The 8,421-nt window shown below is 39.1% G+C and overlaps 1 long non-coding RNA gene across 2 annotated transcripts; it reads right to left on the bottom strand.

Annotated features, from left to right (window-relative positions):
• Positions 1–1,431: 1,431 nt before the first annotated feature.
• LOC116408341 lies at positions 1,432–3,667 on the bottom strand. 2 transcript variants are annotated; one of them, XR_004220886.1, is made up of 4 exons: positions 2,917–3,667; positions 2,114–2,730; positions 1,656–1,736; positions 1,432–1,473 (listed from the first exon to the last, which is right to left on the bottom strand). It is a non-coding gene; the product is annotated as an uncharacterized LOC116408341 (long non-coding RNA). The 2 variants fall into 2 exon arrangements; XR_004220885.1 differs by having other exon boundaries at positions 2,114–3,667.
• Positions 3,668–8,421: the final 4,754 nt, after the last annotated feature.

The raw sequence follows: 8,421 nt of genomic DNA, 5'->3' as shown, positions 1-8,421 counted from the left end.
CGACCCCGGTGTTCACCGACGCCCTTTTGGGGCCCCGGGCTTTCTGCGGCGGGATAGACAGGGATCCTACTTACGGCCAAGGTTATTTTTCAAAAAGCGGTACAGGAGGGATCAGACGGAATCAAAGTCGAAGTCAGGCAAAGTTCAGCGTCAGGCAGCAAGAAGCGGCGTGCATAGAGATAAGAACTCGCGCCGGACGCCTGGGCCTCCTTACTTGGTGCCTATTAGGGGAGGCAAAGTGGGCAGCTCTTGGCAGGTGGGGTACAGTCTTCTTTCTTCTCAAGGACTACAATCAGTGTTTGACTGTTGCCACTCCATCTCACATCTGAAAATCAAAATCATAAAAGGATTTACATCTAAAGGGCAACTAAACGTATGCATTGATTATAAATAAATAAGCAGCCCGATGAATTATTCAACATTGTAGATGATTTTATTATATACTTCATATTTAATATTGCAAATTAACCAGTTACCCACATGGGAGGGTGCAAATGGTGTGCAAAAACCAAATCTAACAGATAAGGAATGCTCATTACCCTCCCACAGTGAGATCCCAATATTTAGTATGTGTTTGAGTCTTACAGTGCCCCGTACTCTCAGGGAACTCTGACAGAGAAAGTATTAAACCTTTATCATATGATTTCCTAATACCCAGTTAAGGCAAAATGATTTCCATGTAGCATAGGGAAGAATGCCTCTTGCTGTATCAAATACCCCACATTATACCCCTCATTCCAACTGTTTAGGAATAAACCTACTTTTCATACCTTGGGGTGAATAAACATGGAAACCTTCTTCATCTTCTTCTTTAGATCTCCCAAGGTGGCCAACTGCAACCTAACCAGGAAGCAAATAAAAACAAGGTGAGGTAGTGACAACTGTTGGTTTGTTTCTTACCGAGGTAAGATTTTACCTGATTTTACCAGCCGGTAAGGACAGAATGTATTGTGGAGCAAATTGAACCAAGCACCTAGTTATCCGCTTACATAGAGCAGAGTCATAACAGACTGCATAGTAACCTGCAGGGTGCTGGTTCAAATCCAGGCAGGATGTTACAGTTATTTGTGTCTTACCTTCTACTAGATCTTACTTGCCTGTTATACAGGTGAGGTTTTTAATATTTTACAGTGCATGAGAAGACTATTCCTACATTAGCCTTCTCAATCAGAACTTATTGAGGTGGGACACTTGATAATCATTTTATATGAATGGACTTCTTATATGGATATGGACTGGCCCTCCACCCTCCCCATCTATTCCGTCTACTTAGCCGATGTTCATTTAGGTGTATGTGATGTTCTCTCAGAATCCTCTGAATGCCTCTTGCAGCTCTGATGGAATCCTTGCAGCAGATGGTGGCAGTGCTGGAGCTTGGCATCCAGGGTTCTCTTGGCTCTCCTGGTGGTCTTCATTGTCCAGTAAATAAGGAGCCGTTATTCGTCTCTGCAACAGATGGTCCCAGTCCATATCCTAAAAGACAGGTGATATTTCACAATAAGTATCTGGTCCAAACACTAGAATAGCTGGAAAAATAAATTATAATGCATTACGAGGCTACGGAAAAGTGAAGCTGAAATTACATTAAACGTGAAGAATTTATCAAACTTCATTAGTGCTTTTCTGTCTGTAAATTAAAATAGATAGAAACCTACTTTGAAGAAGGGGTGCTCTTTAACCATTTCAGCCCCGGCGTCACCCGAACCGAGGCGAAATTCTGGATCTTTTTCTAACAGCTACAAAAAAAGAAAACAAACGTTGTTAAATCATTCATGTTTTTAATGCTTATGTCTATTTTATAATTCTACTGGGAAAGTATCCACCCAGGAAATACAAGCAATTTTCCAATCCCAGTAACCATATGCATATGTAACTGATCTGCTTGGATGGCCTTACAATTAAGTTCATATTTAACTGAAGCTCACTATTAACTGAAGGGGCTCACTGGGGTAATACATATTGTAAATTTCAGTGAAAGCCTGAAACTGCCACTAAAGGAAACTAAAGGCCACATGTTATATCCTGGTAATAATAATAACTATACAACATTTATGGCCCTTAGTATAACAAGTGACTAAAGGCACATGATACTGATTTGCTGGGGCCAACTTACTTCTTTTATTAGTGTTGAGGCATCCTCTGAAAGGTCTTCTGGTAAGCTGATGTCATCATAAAGGATGCTCATCATTTGCTCGACTGGATCTTCATGGTTGAATGGTAACTGAAAAAGTGAATAATTATTTTTTTAGCGAAACAACCTTCCTAAGAGATTTGTTGCAATATGAACTTAATGCAGACTCTGTACGGAACAACATCTCTCATGTGCAGCTGGTCATACAGATACCGTCTCTTAGTACAGCACCATGGGGGTATTTCTTATTTAAATGATAAAGGGCAGCCAAACACAGTAATATTCATGCTATATTATTTCTGAGAGAATAGAAAGTTATTCTTGTAAATATGGAGATTATAATATGTATTATACTTATATATTAATCATATATTCCTCAATATGTTTAGTCACATTATAAAACACCAATGGCAATTATTCCCCAATGTAAGTTGATAATATAGGAATTGTGCTTACCTCATACAGGAGCATAATATAAACGGTGATTCCTAGGGCCCACCAGTCAGCGGCCATGCCGTATCCAAGTTTTAGATATATTTCCGGGGCCATGTATGTTTTTGTACCGCATATGGTCTTTGTGCGGTCGCTGTATCCAAATCCTTAAACACAAGAAACACTGTGAGGAAACTGCAGATCTGGGGCCCTAATGTAAAGTAATGAGGGACTTTCCTTAACTGCTTGCTTCCTAACTACACACCCACTCAGATCTGTTTTATCTAAATATAACAATACCTAATAATTTAATCTAATCCCTTGTATGCTCCAGAATTATAAGCAGCACTTACTGTCTTTGCTGAGGCCGAAGTCTACGATCTTAAGGTAGCCATCCCGGTCCAACAGCAAATTCTCAAGCTTTAGATCTCTGAATTAAAACCAAGTCAATAGTTTAGTAGGTATACATATATAATCCTTATAATAACATCAAGCAAATTATTCCAGTGCTACAAGATAGATTAGAAGTGTTCTTAGTAGTAGTTCTCAGTAGCTCCTTCTGGAAATATAGATGATTTTAGTGTTATTAATGCTTACCTATGGACAATGCCAAGCTGATGTAATGCCTCCAGGCCAAGAACAATGCATGCGGTGTAAAACCTGAATAGAGAAAAAATAAAATTCAGTTACTTTAATATTTTTTTATTGATATATAAACTATGTGTGAGAATTAAGGTAATCATAGTGAGAAGAAAAGCAGTTACCTGTATCATAGGTATACCTTGCTTGTATTACATTACATTTTAAAAATATATACTGTGGTGATGCTACACTGAAAGTACCCCCTTGATAACCTCCCCCCAGTCCCATTCTACTTACATGACATCAGGCTCTTCTAGTTCCACAGATCGTATAAATTCAAACATGTCACCTCCAGGGAGATATTCCATCACATAAAACAGGTGAGATGCCGTCTGGAAGGTTCCATGCAATGACACCAGGAACGGGTGTTCAGCAGAGCTTACCCTCTGAAGGATTTCCTTCTCATGGAAGACACTGTAAGGGTAAATCATCCCATTATCACCATGTAAAGCCCACACAAGGGAACATTACACTTACCCTTTAGCCTTATGAACAGACACAGGGCAACACAGCAGTTAATAACCAAATGGAAATATAAACATATACTACATATAAAGCTGAATATAACAAGAAAAACCTGACACAGACATGGCCAGTATTAATCTCTACCCTATCACTGACCTGTCCAAATTGCCCTTTTCCAAAACATGATCTTTTTTCAGGGCCTTGATGGCATATAGCACTTCGGTGTTCTTGTGCTGGGCTAGGAATACCTGGAGTCAGAAGAAAGAAAGTTTAATCACACTGGGTAAATCAGTAGTAACTAAAACCTAATTGTGCAATGAGTCACTCACCTTCCCAAATCCTCCTTCTCCCAACACTTGTCCCAGGTTGAAATGGTCAAGTGAGGGAGATCTGGGCTCAACAGGGCTGAAAAATAAAAAAAAATAAATAAAAGGTAAAATATGTTTTGTTCATGTTCACAGTCAAGATTAATCTAATACACAGTTTATTTCATGACTTTTCTGTAGTATCCAATCACCAGAGGGTACTGGCCAGTTACTGATAATACCCCTTTGCACAAAAATAGGCAATACTAAAATTTTAATATATAAGCAACTTACAATTCTAAACCAAAACAAGAGAATAAGTCCCAAATCAGATACCTGATCGATGGTCCTTCTGCGCCCTGTATTTTGTTGTCAAAATCTGAGCCCAATTCAGGAATTTGGAGCTGCAAACAAAGGATGAATGAGTATTATATACAGGATGAATATTGCATGAATTTCATATGTGCTTTTCTAAGAATGAATGAGAACCATGAAGAAAAGTTTTTCTCATCCAGTTGCACACACTGGCTTTTGTTAAACTTAAGACGGCTCATAAGCTCCTGTGCCTGTTAAAGAATAATATCCGTAGAATCTACTTACTACTGATGGAAGAGCGGAAGAGGTGGAATTGTCATCTTCCTTTGGGTCAGAATGTTGCTCCTGACTGTGTCCGTTGTTATTGGATGTGCCAGCAAAACAATCAGGAGCTTCTGAATCTGCAGAAATGGAACAATATAGTCTCAATATGATGATACACAGTATATTACTACCATAAGTACAACCTATTTATAAAAAGTATAAATACTCTCCTATATAAATATATATATCCTATTACTGATTTATACAATTCACATAAATGCACAAAGAATAATATGATTAACCATATCATAAATGTCAAGAAGTCAGTGGATGATCCTACTTACCCAATAAAAATGGCATCGCTGGTGGTTTATAAGGTGGTACGTATTCATTTGCTGTCACGCAAATGCTCACCGGTGCCTCTGAAATAATCCCTATCCCAGGGACCTCCACCTTGGCATCCTACAGAGATAAAGCATAGTAAGAATCCAACAATTACATGCATGTGTGTGTTTGTATATATTTCACACCCATACAATGTACTTACAAATAAAAGCCAGTTGATATTGGTGGGGCTGGCTGTATCCCTGGTGATAGCCTCTGCTGGCTCTGAGCCCTTGGGCTCATGAAGAGGAATGGCCCCTCCGATGTTGTGGGAAGAGCCAGGGTCCTCCTCATACTCAGCAGGAAGTGGAGATTCTACAAGAATAAAAACACAACAGATGTCATTATTATCTAGCTGTTCCAGATGTGCAACTCTAATTTTGGAATTAAAATGTGCTTTTTAGTATTGATCACACTTACCTAGGAAAGATGGCTGTGCCAGGTGGTCGGGCAGCTCTAAGGTGGCAGTAAACTCCACCAAAGAGTCAAGCACATCTGTAATCTCTACGATCTCCACGAAAGCATCTTCATGCTTAATAGAAAGAACTACGTTCTGTAGAAAAAAAATTATATTTAAATATAATTATAATACTTACACTCCCCCACCAGTTCAGATGATTGTTTCTCATATATTGATTGTGGTAAAAAAATATTCTGCCATTATACTGAAAAAATGTATTTTGTGGGCATTAATTAAGACTGAAAGTGCCAATTGCATAGGATTTGTTGTATCAGTACAATGTGTGTGTGTAATTATCTGTGGAAGTACAAAAAGCAAAATGGCACTCAGGGCTAGAGGAAAATAATTCCTTTTAAAAAATCTTTATTTGCGAAAAATGCAACGTTTCGAGGCAAAACAGCCCCTTTATCAAGCATGCTTGATAAAGGGGCTGTTTTGCCTCGAAACGTTGCATTTTTCGCAAATAAAGATTTTTTAAAAGGAATTATTTTCCTCTAGCCCTGAGTGCCATTTTGCTTTTTGTACTTCCACTGGTTTTTGGGAGGGTGCCGATCCCTCCAGCAGTGTGCACCGGGCGTTCAAATTTGGAGAGGTAAAGGCCTCTGTTGTACTTGTGTAATTATCTGTCTCATATATGTAAGTAGAGCTCCATGGACCCAGGTGTTTAATCCTGGCCCTCCATCCATTTTGCCCTGAACTTTCACACCCTCCAATGCCAGTGCCCCCATATTCTTTATCCCAAGTAACAGGACAAAAGGAAACGTGAGCAGCCTTACCTCGACTTTGCTTTTCCTGCAACCCATCACTTTTTCTCCTGTAATAGAGAAGAGAGATTGGTATCTTTCACAGCTAATATGGAGGAAGAATAAAAGCTGCAGAATATAACTATGGCCCCGCTACAAAGTGACAGACACAGAGACAAAAACAGATCAAAGTGATACTGACAGATCCCTGTACATTTGTGTTGCTATACTTTAATTAACTGCCAGCCTTACTCTTTAGTACTGTCAGTGGCACAGGGAATATGCAGAAAGCTCTGCCTGAGACTCACCTGAGGCTAAAGCAGGCTTAGGGGTGGGACAATGCACCTGATTGGTGGAAGACACTGTTTACATCAGTGTTACCCCAAAACCAGGGGGCACATTTACTAACCCACGAACGGGTCGAAATGAGTCCGATTGCGTTTTTTTCGTAAAGATCGGTATTTTGCGATTTTTTCGGCGTCTTTACGAATTTTTCGTTACCAATACGATTTTTGCGTAAAAACGCGAGTTTTTCGTAGCCATTACGAAAGTTGCGTAAAATCTTGCGATTTTTCGTAGCGTTAAAACTTGCGCAAAAAGTTGCGCTTTTTTCGTAGCGTTAAAACTTACGCGAAACTTCGCACCTTTTAAGTTTTAACGCTACGAAAAAGGCGCAACTTTTCGCGTAAGTTTTAACGCTACGGAAAAAGCGCAAGATTTTACGCAACTTTCGTAAAGGCTACGAAAAACTCGCGTTTTTACGCAAAAATCGTATTGGTAACGAAAAATTCGTAAAGACGCCGAAAAAATCGCAAAACATATGAAAAAGTCGCAAAATGTTCGTTTTCAAGTCGGAACTTTTCCAATTCGGGTCGGATTCGTGGGTTAGTAAATCAGCCCCCAGGTGTCAGAGCTGCAGTAGCCAGGCATAGGTTTAGTAATAAACAGTTGGGTTTGTGCCAGAAAAGCTTTTATTGTGATGGATCTTATAGGGAAGGTAAATCCCTATAAGATCCATAATAACTGTAGTCACATCAAAGCCCAGATATATCCCATGTTCCTGTATTTGTAGGTAGGAGAAGCCAAAGGGAAACTGTTGATATGGTGTAAAAGTACCAATAACATAACATTAGATTTTAAAATTAATGTAAGATTTATTCGTTTCCATTTGGGCTCCAACCTGTGGCCCTGCAGTGGATTTCCAACTCCCAGAATCCCCAAATAGACATTTTTACAAATATAAATAAATGCAATTTTCAGTGTATGCTCCTCACTTCAGATACCTCGTGTCCCAGGTCAAAATAAAGTCCAATAAATTACACCAAAGTGCCCTCTTCTGCTTTAGACTTAGCGATGAGGTCTTATGAGGAAAAGAAAAAAGAAAGAAAAAAAGAAAGAAAAAAAAATATAGTAACAGTATTACACTATATTTTTTTTTTTCTTTTTCTTTCTTTTTTTCTTTTTTTCTCTTTTTTCTTTTCCTCATAAGACCTCATCGCTAAGTCTAAAGCAGAAGAGGGCACTTTGGAGTAATTTATTGGACCCCAAATAGACAACCAGTCTCTTCTTTGCTTTTGTTTTCTAAATTGTAGGTAACAGTTCAAATTCAATTGCTGATTGGTTGCTATGGGCAACATCACTGGTGATTTTGGCTTAAACACTATAAATAAATATGCCCCTGAGTGTAGGTGTGTGAGAAAATACACATTATAAGCAGCACTTGTTGCCCTGCAGCTGTTACTAAACTACAACTCCCGGCATCATCCAACAGAATATGGCAGTTGGCTAGACACCCCCCTAAATGAGTATAGAATCTGGCACTGCCACTTCAGAAGGACAGACAAACAGACACAACTAATCAAAGTGATACTGACAGATCCCTACACATTTGTGTTGCTATATTTTAATATGTTCATCCATAAAGCTGCTGCCCAACTGCCATTAACTGCCATCATCCAACAGAGTTTGGCAGTTGGCTAGACACCCCCCTAAACAAGTATAGAATATGGCACTGCCACTTCAGAAGGAAAGACAAACAGACACAACTAATCAAAGTGATACTGACAGATCCCTACACATTTGTGTTGCTATATTTTAATATGTTCATCCATAAGCTGCCCAACTGCCATTAACTGCCATCATCCAACAGAGTTTGGCAGTTGGCTAGACACCCCCCTAAACAAGTATAGAATATGGCACTGCCACTTCAGAAGGAAAGACAAACAGACACAACTAATCAAAGTGATACTGACAGATCCCTACACATTTGTGTTGCTATAT

Source organism: Xenopus tropicalis, chromosome 1 (assembly GCF_000004195.4).
Source record: "Xenopus tropicalis strain Nigerian chromosome 1, UCB_Xtro_10.0, whole genome shotgun sequence".
Lineage (NCBI taxonomy): Eukaryota > Metazoa > Chordata > Amphibia > Anura > Pipidae > Xenopus > Xenopus tropicalis.
Note: the sequence above shows the minus strand (reverse complement) of the source record. Positions and strands in the feature narration are given on the sequence as shown.